Source organism: Paroedura picta, chromosome 1 (assembly GCF_049243985.1).
Source record: "Paroedura picta isolate Pp20150507F chromosome 1, Ppicta_v3.0, whole genome shotgun sequence".
NCBI lineage: Eukaryota > Metazoa > Chordata > Lepidosauria > Squamata > Gekkonidae > Paroedura > Paroedura picta.
In genome coordinates this window covers 170507368-170522352 of record NC_135369.1, presented here as the reverse complement: position 1 = coordinate 170522352, position 14985 = coordinate 170507368, and the positions used below count along the sequence as shown (strand labels likewise).

At 40.4% G+C, this 14985-nt stretch overlaps 1 long non-coding RNA gene across 1 annotated transcript in view; it reads right to left on the bottom strand.

Annotated features, from left to right (window-relative positions):
• Positions 1 to 369: 369 nt before the first annotated feature.
• Positions 370 to 14985, bottom strand: part of LOC143820577 (uncharacterized) — a 336387-nt gene continuing 321771 nt past the window's right edge. Inside the window, exons 3-5 of the long non-coding RNA XR_013225415.1 lie at positions 8290 to 8372; positions 4028 to 4089; positions 370 to 578 (exon numbers count right to left, since the gene is read on the bottom strand). This is a non-coding gene — a long non-coding RNA (uncharacterized LOC143820577). The remainder of the gene's footprint in view (positions 579 to 4027; positions 4090 to 8289; positions 8373 to 14985) is intronic.

Here is a 14985-nt window from a genome sequence, read left to right as displayed (position 1 = left end):
CATCCAGTCTGCAGTCCCCTTCTATCCTCCCTTTACCTGCTGTGCTCAAGTTCTCAGTACTTGATAGCTCAGCAGAAAAGATTTATTATGGAGATTTATTAACCTCTACTGGGAAATGTAAAAGTTGTGATGCACTCAACAGGATAGGGAAAAACGTTGGTTTGAATAGCTCCAAATGATGACGAGATCAAAGGCAAAATTCCAAGTTCAGACAGATTACCTAGCCAAATATACTATTTCAAGCCAAACCACATTTCATTTTTAGCTTTTATTAAAACATGAGAGTATGAACAGGTTAAAAATTGTATGATTGAACAGAAGCAGAATTTAAAGCATGATATCACATTAGAAGAATGGGAACAATGATGGTGTAAAAATATTAAAAATGCAGAATGTCTAATCATTAAGATTAAATTGGTATAAAATGTTTTATAGATATTGAACCACATATTTGAGTACCACTAGTGTCAATCAGAATGGCCAGACTTCTAGGTGGTTGATGTTGACAGATCTGTCATAGACCTCTTGCCTTGAATCATTCCACAGAGATAATATGCACTCAACCTCTTCAAGCTTGCCTATTGGTACAAAAACACAATGTGCAAGAGAGGTTCAGGTGAAAAGAAGAAAAAGGAGAAACTGAAGAGGAAGAAAGAGTTTTGTTACAATAAAAGTGTTTGTATTTTGACCTTGTGTGGTCATTCTGGTGCTAAGAAGGAGCAATGATGGAGATGCATGACAAAGAAGGGGTTCTAAAGGCATATATATTACCCACCTGGAGAGGTAGGAAGCTTTGTTGGGGTGAGCCCGCTTTTCCAGGAAGCCAAAAAGCACTTTAAATCTCTCACTTGAAATAACGTTACTACTTGGCTTTCAGAGCAAGAGGCTTACAAGCAAGACAGGATCTACTTTAAGAGAAACAAGACCACAGTTTCTAGTCTGAATACACAGTGGCAGGCTGATTTAGTGGACATGCTACAAATGGTTAACAGAGGTTGACATAGTATCAAAATTTGAACAGGGCACCCCGCCTAAAAGACAAGACAGGGGAGCAGGTGTTCAAAGCCTTTAAGGATGTATTCAGGAAATGTAATAGAATTCCTTCCATGCTCCAGACAGATTGTGGGAAGGAGTTTTTAAACCAGGCTATAAGCAGTGTGTTAAAGCAGCATGGAATTTACCACTTTTAAACCCACAATGAAGTAAAAGCTGCCATTGTGGTGTGCTTCAATTGGACCTTAAAAACAAAAACAAACAAAAATAATATAATAATAATAATTATTATTATTATAAATATGGCAAGGGGTAGAGGGTGGGGAATGACACCATCACTTCTAGGGAGGGGTATGTGTGGCGTAATGGCAGCACTTCCGAGGTATGGGGAATTGAGTGGGGCATGATGACACCACTTCTGATGACTTCAGGGGTGTGTGATTATGCAAACGGGTTAATTAATATGCAAGGTAGAAGGTGTGGATATGCAAATAAACTCATTAAGTATATGATGTGGGTCCTTTTACAGTTATTAAGCTCTCCCCCCCACCCCCTCCATGTCTTCTGTATAACAGCTTAAAATGTTTACCCAAGAAAAGCCCTGGTACTAGAGAATCAAGAACATGAATGATAAGGTTTTATATACAGCACTGTCAATAACAACTTCAGAATTTATGAGATTAGTAAATGAAAAACATGAGTGCCTTGGAAACATGATTCCTTTAAGAAAAATTGAAACTATTCATTGTATGTCTGGAGTTTCTCTTTAATATAGTTAAACCAAATCTTTATATCACTTTCAATACTGTCTTTATTACCATGAAGACTACAAGGTTAGTGTTGTCTGAATTCTTGGTGGTTCAAATTTGTCTGATCACAAATATGCCACTGATCTATTGATGGTCGGGTTGACTATTTGCCAAGCACTGGGCAGCTCTACACATAATACAATAGTCACAATGGTCTGATAGCATCTGGAGAACTGTATGCAGTTGTAAAGGCCTCACATCAAAAAGGATATGGACAAAATTTAGAGGGTGTAGAGGAGAGTAATGAGGATGATCTGGGGCCTGGGGACCAAGTCCTCTGAGGAAAGCCTGAGGGACTTGGGAATTTTGAGCCTGGAGAAGAAAAGCTTGAGAGGGGACAGGATTGCTCCTTAAGTATCTGAAAAGTTGTCACTTGCAGGATGCAGCAGAGGATGGGACCCGCAGTAATGACCTTAAACTACATGTAGAACAGTACTGGCTAGTTATCGGGGGGGGGGGGGGATCATGGAATAGTTTAGCAGTGAAATTGACTGCCAAAGGAGATGGTGCGCTCCCCCTCACTGGCAGTCTTTTAAGCAAAATCTGGAAATATATTTATCCTGGATGCTTTAGGCTGATCCCTTTCAACTCTAGGATTCTGTGATTCAGGAGGGAAAGGAAAGGGATAATTACACTTGATCATGCTAACATAGTTTCATGAAAGTGTATACATTCCATTTTAGCACTGAAGATTTCCCCCCCTTTAGTCCTTTCTATGTATTTAAATGTAAATTTTTATCACTTCTAGCCACCACCATGCTTTTACGCAAGGCAGAATGGAATATCTTGCTGACAGCAGAAGCTAGGTGCTTTTATAAAACTCAATTTTTCTGCTGTTGTCCTTCAGGTGCCATCGAGATCTTAGATTATCTTATTTTATGCTGCAAACAATGGGGTTTATTTTGAGATTTCTGAATTAAGCCTTTTCTGAACAAATATCAACTTTACGTTGAACTTTGGATGGTCTCCTTTATTGCGGGCAGAGGTCAATCCATTAATAACTTGCTCTGTTTACCCATTTTTGGCTACCGCGATTTCTTCAAGTCATTCGAGTGATGGGTCCAAATTTATTTTATTCTTGGTCATAAATAGTTTGCATGCCTGCTGAATGATTAACTTTGTCATTCGGATATTCCATTTTTTCCTTATTTTACTGACTTTGTTCCAGATTTTTGTTAACCAGAACTGAATAAAGGACAGGGAAGAAGTGGTCCTTCAAATAATTATGCCTGTCCCGTTCTATCCCTTCAGCGTCTCAAGTCATGGATGGGCTTAATTGCACTATTGTAATCTTCACTGAAATCCCTCTCTGCTGGCTTATAGACCCATATATTGATATTTGAAGCACCTACCCTGTGGCTCCTGCCCACATCTGTTTCCTCATTTTCTTCACTTCTTTTTTTTATTCTGCTATACACATTATTACAATACAGGGCATTGTTAGGTATGAAGGCAAGTCTACAAAATTACTGCAGAGTAGATAACTAGCACACTTTCCATCAGTACATTATATTTTACACCTAATGTTTGTCCTCACTTATTTAATTAATTCCCATTAATATTAAAAAGTATAAGATGAAGGAGCTTTTCTCCCCCTTCCCTGGAGTATATAAATGGTATAGCTAATCATTTGGAACAATTATGGTAAAATAGCATTGACATTTTCAGCTCTTTCAAATTATGCAAATAGCTGAGAAGCAAAGTACTGTCGTTCTTTTCTCTAATAGAACACTGCTGCTTAAAGTGGTGTTGTATGTCAAGTAGAGTAAGGTGCAAGTACTTTGATTAGAATATTCCTCCCCTATACCCCCTTTCTTCCCTGCAGCAGGAAAAACTGCATGCCATCTGGTCGCCCACTGTCCTTATTAATGCAAAACCAAGTGCATTCATTCCGGAAGAGATGGTTGTGGTTAGAATGTGCAAAAAAAGAAAAATAGCAAAGCTGAAGCTAAAGGGATTCAAATGCGGAGGGAGGCATCACACGTGTGAGTCGCTCAGAAGCCTTTCCCCACCTCCTTGTGTAGGACATCAGGTCATGAGCAAGCAGAGCCTTCTGTTTGATTATTTCTGTTTGAGTATTATGAGAGCCAGTGTGGAGTAGTGATTAAGAGCAGAGGACTGAAATCTGGAAAACTGGGTTTTGAGTCTCAGCTCCTACAAATGAAGCCTGCTGGGTGACCTTGGGCTAGTCACGGTTCTCTCAGAACTCTCTGAGTCTCACTTACCTCACAAGGTGCCTGTGGTTGGGAACGGAAGTGAAAGACAATCGCAAGTCACTTTGAGACTCCTTAAAAGTAGAGAAAAGCAGGGTATAAAAACGTACTCTTCTTCTTCTATTTTGTTCATGCAGACCTTCCTACACCTCATAAACCAGGGGTGGCCAAACTGTTAATCTCCAGATGGCTATGGACTACAACACCCATGAGACACTATCAGCACATGCTGGCAGAGGCTCATGGGAACTGTAGTTCATAGACATCTGGAATGCCACAGTTTGGCCAACATCATAAACAATGTTGGATATTTGACACAACCTGCCCTAGTGTAAACACATTGTAGATTGATCTCATTTTCAGAAAAGCTTGCTTTAGAAACAGCTTCGTAATGTACTGTCATATCTCAAAATACGTGGTTTAAAAGTATGTCCTATAGATCAGTGGTTCTCAGCTGGTGTACTTGTATCCCAGATGGGATGTGGAAGTTGTCTCTGAGAGATACAGAGACAACTGTATCCTAAGAATCCTAAGCATTCCAAATAATTCAGTTTTCATCGGTCCCCTTGTCCACCCACAATTGGGAATTGCTGTGTCCTGCCTGCCTGCCATGTTTTATCTATCTGTGACCTTTATGGCATGCTAGTATGGCTATCTGGCTGCTGCTGCTATGGTGGGAGTCCTTCTGCCAGCAGCCATTCTTGCTGGCCACTCCTACAAGTGGTGATGGGTGGGGAGTCAGCATTCTGTGCCCCATGATATCATTTCCTGGGGGAAAAAATGGAAGTGCCATTGGATAAATCCTTTCCCATGACTTGCCAGGAACATCCTGGCAACCCTATATGATATTAGTAACTATGTTTCTACACAAACACACACACACACAATTACTTTTTCTCACCAGCAAGTGTGCTGCTTCCTACTGGGCCTACCTGCCATAGATTATACATTGTGCTTCTGTCACTCCCCCATACATTTTACAGTCATAGCAGCAACAATTATACTCAAGAGTATTATTGGAATTTTCAACTAGTAATGGAATTATTGGAAGAGAAAGCGGCATTCTGTAGGTTTGTCAGATCTTAGAAGCAGAGCGTGGCCAGTACTTGGAAGGGAGGCCACCAAGGGAGACTCTGCAGAGGAAGGCAGAGGCAAACGACCTTTGCTTCTCATTTGCCTTGAGACTCCATTGCTGGGTTGAGATTGGCAAAGCTCCACAGAGCTTGTAAGACAGAGTTCTTCTGCCAAACTTTTGGTTGGGGCCAGTGATCATAAAACATCTAGCAAGCCATTCCTTCAAAAAACACCTTCATCTCTTAACCCGGCAATAGACCTATTCAAAGGGACAGCACTAGGAATCCTAGCTGTAATGGATGTTGCTACAAGTTATAGATGTTTTTAAAGGCAGTCCGCGCATGCGCGTTTGCGCTGGGGCTGCCGCGCGTGCGTGGGCCCCCGGGCCGCCCTCTCCCCCCACTCCGGAGCGGCGGTCCGCAGCGCGCGAACGCTTGAGGACCACTGTTGTATGGGACCGACACTTGTGTATATATTGGAGACTTAATGTGGAGTAGCTAATGAGTAATTAGAGAAGGTAGGGAGGAGAGACCCCCTGTTCTGAGGCCTAAACTACACACCCTGCTAGTAAGTCGCACCTACAGTCATAAAACTAGGAAAACTAAAATTATAGGACACATCTTACTTTGGGACAATAAGGTTACCAGTGGGGGGAAAAAACTGACCAAGAAGAAGAGATCTTTGGGACAGACAGAGGTTTATGGGGAAAGTAATGATGGTCTAAGTATTTATGTAGGGACTCGATGGAGAGATGTCCTAATCTGAAAATGAACTCTTAAGTTTCTGTGACTTCAGGTAAACCTTTCCTGTCCTAAATCAAGCATCATCTAGAAAGTACTTAGAAAAGAGGCCTGCGTGTTTTCACATTTTCTTTGTTTCCTTGCTAAGCCAGAAAGCTTGAACTGAACATGTGTATTATTTGCCAGTTTGGTGTAGTGGTTAGGAGTGCGGACTTCTAATCTGGCATGCCGGGTTCAATTCTGCGCTCCCCCACATGCAGCCAGCTGGGTGACCTTGGGCTCACCACGGCACTGATAAAACTGTTCTGACCGAGCAGTGATATCAGGGCTCTCTCAGTCTCACCCACCTCACAGGGTGTCTGTTGTGGGTAGAGGAATGGGAAGGCGACTGTAAGCCGCTTTGAGCCTCCTTCCGGTAGGGAAAAGCGGCATATAAGAACCAACTCTTCTTCTTCTTCTTTATTATTTTATTAAATCTTCTTATATTTTGAACTCTCTAGTTCTGATCTCTGGAAACTCACCATATCTAATCAGCCTAGCTGCCTAAGGGATGGTACTAGGGAGGGTAACCAGAGAAGCTCATCATCCCCGAAGCACATTAGATCTAATGTGTGAGGTTGTGACAGATCAATTCTTCCACTTACTTATAAAAAGATAGTGGGAGGTGTGGCAGAACTTCTAAATGGCAACACAGGTAGAGGGTATTACATTATGATTCCATCTGTTTGTAAGGGTACCTGGTGACGGGTGGTTACTCAGTTTGTAAATTGTACCACCAAGTGGAGACTTGGGGCAGCCAAAGACTTGCCAGTCTATTCCTTCACAATCCTTTCTATGATCTCCTCATATGTAATGGCTGCACTCATGCTGAGAAGGAGCTCCTCCTTACTATTTAATCAACAAATGCAATTGTGGGCTCTTAATAAAGACATCTTCAATATATTCAATTCTCTATTCAAATACCGTATCAGAGCCAAACACACACACATGCTCTTAAGCATTTGCTGTAACCAATTACACTACAAGTCTGAACACACTAAGTAGGAACTAAGTTCCATTGAGTTTACTGTGGCATACTTCTGAATAAACATGCTTAGGATTACACTGTTGACCAACTAGTCAACTAACCTACTGATAAAACCCAGGCGCTCTCAAGGTCTTTAATGCCAAATTGAGACAACTTCTTCAAATTGATATTCCAATTTAACCAGGCAATTGAAAACATACAATCAAATTCTCTTTATAAAATCCTTGGCATACCAAACTGTGTTTCATGCACAGCTTTATGCCTTGAAACAAATCAGAGTTTTTTGGCTACTGAAGTGTGGCTGATAACAATGACATTTTGTATGCATCTCCATTTTAGAGCTGAGCCCAACAGTTTTATTTCCTTGATGCTGTCTGAATGCCAGTTATCTGCATGGTTAAGATACATAGAAAGGAAAATTAACTTGATTGGAAATTCTTTAGATTAATTATATCTCCTTTCAGAAAAATCTGTGTTGAGTGTAATCAAGTGCAGACTCTTAGACTTGTGGATGCAAGAAGCCAGACAGACTAGATGTTCCCCTGGAGTATGGGGATTGAATTAAATGGTCATAGTATTGTGCCATATTTCCTGCACTTACTAGCTCCAGATTTACTTTTATTTATTTGAATTGGCTAAGAATTTTTATGCTGGCAAGGTTTAATATATTGCCGTCTGTCCTTTGACAAAAGAGATTTAACAAAATTCCATCTTTAGAGAGACTTTGCCCCTGTGGACAATGAGGGAGAGAATGGCTAGCTCTTTTTTGTATTGCCTTTTTATCTCTAATATTAGTCTTAAACTTCTTAGCTCATTGCTAGTGATGGGAAATGCCAAACTGATAATAAATTAGAGTACTTACCTCTCTGGTCTCCAGTCACTACCATGTGCAACAAGCCTCATCCAGCAAGGATATTTTATGATTGGGTGTCCTCCCCTTTCCACCCCCTCCAGGCCCATCATTGGCCTGGAGGGGGTGGAGGAGTGGGTCAACGTATCTCCTAATTTTTTTTTAATGAAATAATAAATTTAAAATGTTTTTAACTCCCACGCAATCGGCAAAACCCTTCTGGGGCCATGGAGAAACCTCAAGATTTCATGAACCCCCTGTTGACAAAGCCTGATCTAGTGGAAAAAAAACTGACCATGAAAACAGACTATTGAGAAAATAGTGGTTGGATACTGTAAGATAAATAGAGGCTGAGATCACAAGTTGGATCGCCAGATCCAAGTTGAGAAACTCCTTCAGATTTGGGGGTGGAGCCTGGGGAGGACAGGGACCTTGGTGGAGTACAAAACTATAGTATCCATTTTCTCCAGGGATTACAAGTGACTGCCAGATGAATCTCTCCAAGTCCCACACTGATTTCAGCAGCCTTAATAATACACAATAAGTTATCACAAAATTTCCCACCCATCCATATTTTTCTCACCTTCCTTCTTTAACGACTGCTGTGAACATATTCAGCCTTGTCGGAGCATGCAGTGGCTTTATCAACCTGGTTGGGTTATTTTTCTGAGAATAAATTTTATAATTACTCAAGTAATATTTTCCCATATTTCCATATTCACCAGGTATGTAGTTTGCTTGTGGTATTCCAATACTACGTTGATAAGTGCTTGTCCATTAACTTTAGTATTAGCAACGGATCCTGCAAAGACTTACAGGTGTTGAGTTCAACTTATTGGACCCCAATCTTGCAAGCCTGCTCCGGGAATGATGCAGGTGGCTTTTAGTCTTTGAACTTTGAAGCATCTGAAAGCACTTATTTGTGAGAATGACTGCAAAAAGTGTCAGTTCTTAGAGCTACTTTTAATTCTAAACACCCCCAGCACTTGCAAAATTGCCACTCACTACACCCAATATGAACAAAGAGAATCAGAGAACACTATAATCTAATGCAGCTAATTCTGTCCAATGGGGGCTTTCCCCCACATGGTGTTTGATGCATTCAATTCTCGTGATTAACAGATCTAATTTCTCTTCCAGCATGGGGGACAGATTGATTCTTTTAAAGTTCTTTTCAGCAGAATAAATAAAACAACTCTCCCCTTATCTTTTAATTCCCATTTACCTTCTTAAAAAAAAATGCCTACCATATAACTGAGCTAAAGTTATCCGCAACTTTCCCAGCACACAAAAATGTAGATGGGAAACAGCCTCCAAGATGGCCAGCAAGTGCAATGCTCCCTTTACAAGTAAGCAATAATACACTGCAGTGTTTTCTCCAAAGCAACAGCTTTGTCAAAGGAATACTTGTTCACAATAGATTCTGCCTGTTCAATTAACTTGCGTAGTATGAAGCGAGCCTGATTATTTTCCCCCACAGCTTCAAACATGCTTGAAAGCAGCATTTTTTAAATAAAAAATGTGATGTGAACAAGTCGGCAACATTTATTTGTAGGAGTAGATACATAATGTAGCAGCGGTAAGTATATATTGAAAAATTCAGATACAGTTTAATAAAATATAAACACAGCTTTCCATCTGAGAGTGGCAGAATTTACAGCTCTTGCTCTTTAATTCTGGTCTCAGGGAACAGAGGAGTTTGTTTATAGAGGTGGTATATCTACAGCAACGTTTTTCACACTGTGTTCCAGGAACCCTGGCATTCCCTGGAAATTTACCAGTGGTACTTGGAGGAAAAGGCATTTCCCTGAAAGATCATGTGACGGAGCTGTAATGAAAGAGAGCTCCCCCACTAAAAAAAAAACCCTTCATTTGTAGATTCAAGTGGGTAGTCGTGTTGGTCTGAGGAAGAGTGCTTGCATCCGAAAGCTCACACCTTGAATACATCTTTGTGGGTCTTAAAGGTGCCAGTGGACTCTGATTTCCCTTCATTTGTGTTTGCCTGCGGAACCCATTCTGCATAGAGTTAATCCTTCAGCAACAGAGGAGAGATATGATTGGCTGATGCAGGAGGGAGGAGTTTCAGGAGCTGGAGGGAAGGAGCTGCTGTGAGGCAGTTCTAGGCCCATTCCGCACACATTATTGTAAACCGCCGTAAGCCCAAGTGCAATAAAATAAATAAATAAGTTAATGCACTTTCAAAGCTCTTTAGAAGTAGATTTTCCTGTTCTGCACAGGAAAATCCAGCTGCAAAAGTACACTGAAAGTGCATTATCCTACACATGCGGAATGGGCCCTGGTCAGACTTCAGAACTGGGTTGTCAGTGTGTGTGTGAAGAGTGTCAAGAGACATGCTCTCATAGGGTGCTCTTGAGGGGAGAATATAAGGAGGCTAAGGGGGGTTTATCCAAAACCTAGCCAAAGATGAGGATTATTCTTCTGGGGATAGGAGGTTTCCTTAGTCTTGTGTTCTAAGAGTGCCAATAAGGGGTTCAGGGGAAACTGTAAAGTTTTCTCAATATATTTGTATTTGATTAGGTATATATTGGTAAACCTATAATCTAATCCTGACTCTTTTATTTAGTCGATTTACTTCTTTGGTGATTTAACTGAGGTAGATTACGTTTCATTGGTGGTGAGGAGGAACAACTTAGTGCAGTAGGCTGGCGCTGCTTTTTCCTATAACAGCAAAGCACAAGTGCAACAAGCACCATAAAGCCCTGAAGGGAAAAGCCACCAAAAAGCTCACCAGCAGATGAAAGAGGAAGGGATGTTTATTTGAAAGGAAGAAATGTATGTCAACCACAATCCATCTTTCCCTCACAAAAATAAACGTTTCTCAGGCATAAGGATTAGGTTAAGTGCCTTGCCCTCTCCTGGCTGTGACATTCTGGAAATTTACCTGAGGTACCGTATATTCTCACATAAGCCATCTCACATATAAACTGAGGCACCTAATTTCACCACAAAATGCTGGAAAACCTTATTGACTCGCATATAAGCCGAGGCTTGTGTTTGGATAGTGGTTTTTCCCCATCCCCTTCCCTTCTCTTCCCTTTTGAGCAGATTTTTTTTTTCTTCCCACTCCCCTCCTCCCTCTTTCCCTCTGACCCCTCTTGACTTTTTATATCCAATCCTCCTTCTTATCCCATTTCCTTCTTTTTAGCCAGGAGTTCTGTTCCCTCCATTTTCCATTCCTTCCTCTAGGGGCGTTTCCCTCCTTCTGCTCTCCCTCTGAGACAGAGGCTTCAGAGCCTCCTGCAGCAGCAGCACGTGCTAGCCTCTGCTATTCCCTCCCCACCTACTGTCCCTCCCAGGCTTGCTATGTCTCTTTCTGCCTCTGCTTCTTCAGTTATGTAACTTGTCTCCCACCCCCACCCTCATGTCTAGTCTGGCAAGCTTTAAAAAAAAAACACATATAAGCCAAGAGGGATTTTTTCAGCTTTAAAAAAGGTTTAAAAAAGGTTTCAGCTTTAAAAAAGGCTTATATGCGAGTATATATGGTACTTTGAGGAAAAAGCATTTCCCTGAAAGATCACTTGCTGAGCACTATCCCTGCAATGTGCGGCTGCCAAAAGTGAGATTCAGGTGAGTAGCCTTGATAGTCTGAAGCAATCATGTGAGTCCGGTGGTACTTTTAAGATCAACAAAGTTTAATTCTGGGTATAACCTTAAAGGAGCCACTAGACTCAAGCTTTGTTCTGTAGGGAGAGTTAGACATTTATTTATTTACTTGTTAATTTATATCCTGTCTTACATCCCAGTGGGGACCCACAGTCTTACCAAAAGTAGACTTGGGGGCAACTTCTGGGGAAATTGCAATTTGAACAACAGCATTTAAAAAATTTCTAGACTTACCTTGTTGGTGGTGTATTTATTCGAAAATAGAGATTTTATTCCTTCTACATATGAGATCCAATGGAAAGATGAATCCACTGTGTGATAACACTGAAGTCAATGAAGAATAAGGTGGCATTTGTCTGTGAGGCTTGACCCCCCCCACATGTCAATTTATATTTTCCTTAAAAACATTTTTTTTCATATGTCTGTAATCTTTTTGCTCATTTCTAAAGATTTGCCTTGGAACTATAACATATAAGAAGGTTGGTAGATTCCCAGCTGCATCTAGCTTCACCAGTAAGAGAATTTCTGAAAATTTCTGAACAATAAAATACACACAACTAACAAGTGATTTATGACAGTGTAGAGAAACTACTGAACTGTGCCTAATTGAATTACTTTTTTCAAAAAGCTCTAACTTTCTTGAGCGGAAACATGAAATAACCTTTTGGATAAATTTTATCTCACTGCACCGCTGTAGATTGTCTTATCTGTGGAATAACAATTGTCCCCTCCCCCCCTTTTGCCTGGTGGGGGGTGTTTAGCTCTGGTGTGACAGCAAGAAGCAGTTTTGCAGATTTGATGAATAAATGGTTCAACAGGAAGATATAAATTACTCTCTTATTCTAAATATTATTTACTAGAATATCATCTTGGATAATTCCCACCATATAAAAAGAAGATTCTGGACCCTGGACTATTTGTTTTTAGATGGCAACAGGAACCATACAGGAATCAGCACTTTTGAAAATAAAAACACAGCAAGACCCCTCCTTTCACTTTTATATTTCTTAGCCCTCTATGGGTGAAGTATAACTGATTATTATAGACTTTTATGAGCCAATAAATCAAATACATATTTTTCTTTCCTTTCCCCCTTTCCTTTTCTCTCAATTTTTTCTTACTTTCTTTTTTCAATACAATTTCCAACATTTAACATATTTTTCTGCTTTTGTTTTTTATTAGAATCATAGAATCATAGAGTTGGAAGGGGCCATACAGGCCATCTAGTCCAACCCCCTGCTCAACGCAGGACTAGCCCTAAGCATCCAAAAGCATCCAAGAAAAGTGTGTATCCAACCTTTGCTTGAAGACGTCCAGTGAGGGGGAGCTCACCACCTCCTTAGGCAGCCTATTCCACTGCTGAACTACTCTGACTGTGAAAAACTTTTTCCTGATATCTAGCCTATATCGTTTTACTTGAAGTTTAAACCCATTACTGCGTGTCCTCTCCTCTGCAGCCAGCAGAAACAGCATCCTGCCCTCCTCCAAGTGACAACCTTTCAAATACTTAAAGAGGGCTATCATGTCCCCTCTCAACCTCCTTTTCTCCAGGCTGAACATTCCCAAGTCCCTCAACCTATTTCTTCATTTCTTCTCTCTGCCCTCCCTTGTCATTTCCTCTTCCCAATTTCCTTTTCCCTTTTTGCTCTTCCTCTCCCTTCCTTATTAAAATGTTGCTGGTGACATAATTATGATTATGAAATGATGGTTAGGAAATAAGCTACATTTTTCATAGTTTTAAATTCTTCTTTATAAAATTTAAGATAACATATCTCCCTATTATAACATATTCAATATAGTTTGATTATTTTAATGACATAAAATTTGATATTTGTAAATTCCTATAGGTGCAGAGGGGAAAAAATGAAAATAGTATATGGAAAATTTGTATAATACTTTAGAAACAGAAGGGCAAAAAGAATGTCAACTACAACATGTCAAAAGACAAAAGCAATTTAGAATGAACCAATGATGGCTAATAAAATGAAGAATTGGTGGGGACAATGATTATGACTACTGGTGAACCAAATGCAATAATCTGAGTAAAGAAGAACATTCAGAGGCTCCAGAAAAACATTCAAAAAATTGAGGGAAGAACACAGATGAATGTTTAAGATATGTCAAAAACTTTCAGATGGACAGTCAAAGATGAATGCAAAATGACAAGAACAAACGCAAGAAATTCTAGGTATTAAACAGAAGCAAAATAAATTGCTATATACCAGATTGAGAAAGAAGAAATAATTGAAATTTTGGGAAACATGTGCACATTGCATACCAGAAGATTTTGGGAGTCTGAACTTGGAAAAGACATTTCAGGAATTGCTCCAAGATTACTTGAAGGAGATTTTTCTGATACTGACCAGATATTAGAGTTAATTCAAGATCTGCATTCCAGAAAAAGCTACCTTGAGACATACTGGCTCGCTTCACTCGTGAGAAAACATGAGATGCAGTATTAAAGAAGCAAAGAAAATTCCCATTTAAAATAGAAGCAGAAGAGGTGAAGCTCTTTTAGAATCTACCAATAAGTATGTTAAGAAAAATGAAAGATTCTGATATCACACATACTAAAGAATAGACATGTGTTGGATATCAAAAAGTCTAACAATTACTCTAGGTAAGGCAGGGATTCAACCAAAAATATTCACAGATTGTAACCCCATGGAGACTAAAATATGCTATTTTATTAAAAGATGATCACTAAACATAATAAAGCTAAGGTTGACAACTCACTCGCTACCTGATTGACCCTCCCTAGTGGGTGTTGCCAATAGGGAGAGAGTAGTGTCCCAATTAAGGCCAATCAGTTCAAATTACATGCAGATAGGGAGAGAGCACTGTTGCATTGAGGGCCAATCAGTTGAAATTGTGTACAGACCTCACTCCCAACCTGATTGGCTCTCCCTGGGGATGTGATGCCAATAGTTAGAGAGCACTCTCCCAATTAGGGCCGATCCTGCGGCTTCTCTGTTCTCCTCTTCCTCTACCTGCTACTTGCTGAATGAAAGAGGCACCGGCATCTCTGAAAAGCACTGCTGCTGCTAAGTTGCCCCATCCTCAGCCTCTTCCCACCCTCCATCTCCTGGAGGCAAGCCTGCTGTTTCCTTTGTCTGCTGTGTTGATCTCAGGCTTCAGCTTCCTGATGGAGAGAAGCACAGAAAAGATGTCCATGGACATCTGGAGACCCAGCCCTGCTTTATAGGATTTCAAAAGCATTTACAAAAGTTACTTTTGAGATACAGAAAAGCCTTTGCTGAACAAGAACATACAAACTGGCCTCAAACTTTGTACCTCAAAGCCCTTAAAGATATAGCAAAGGAAACGTCTTAGCTAGGAATGGGTTCGGACTAGGATAATGTGGTTCAATTTGGTTCATGGTTCATGACATGCCCCATTTGCAAACCATGGATTCACAAATTTTTATCCACCTCACAATCCATTTCAGTTGGTGAGAGTCATGAGGTGGTAGAATGCCCCCCCCCCCAGTAAGATAGAGACATCAAACTTGCGGGAGATCTCCAGTTGATTCTCTTCTATTTGTCCTCCAATTCTGGTAAGGATTGGATTTATGGGGTCAAAGTTACAGCCCCCAGGAAAGTGCTTGCTGAGGAAATGGCTAAAGACATTTCCACCACTCTGGCAGACCCAACTC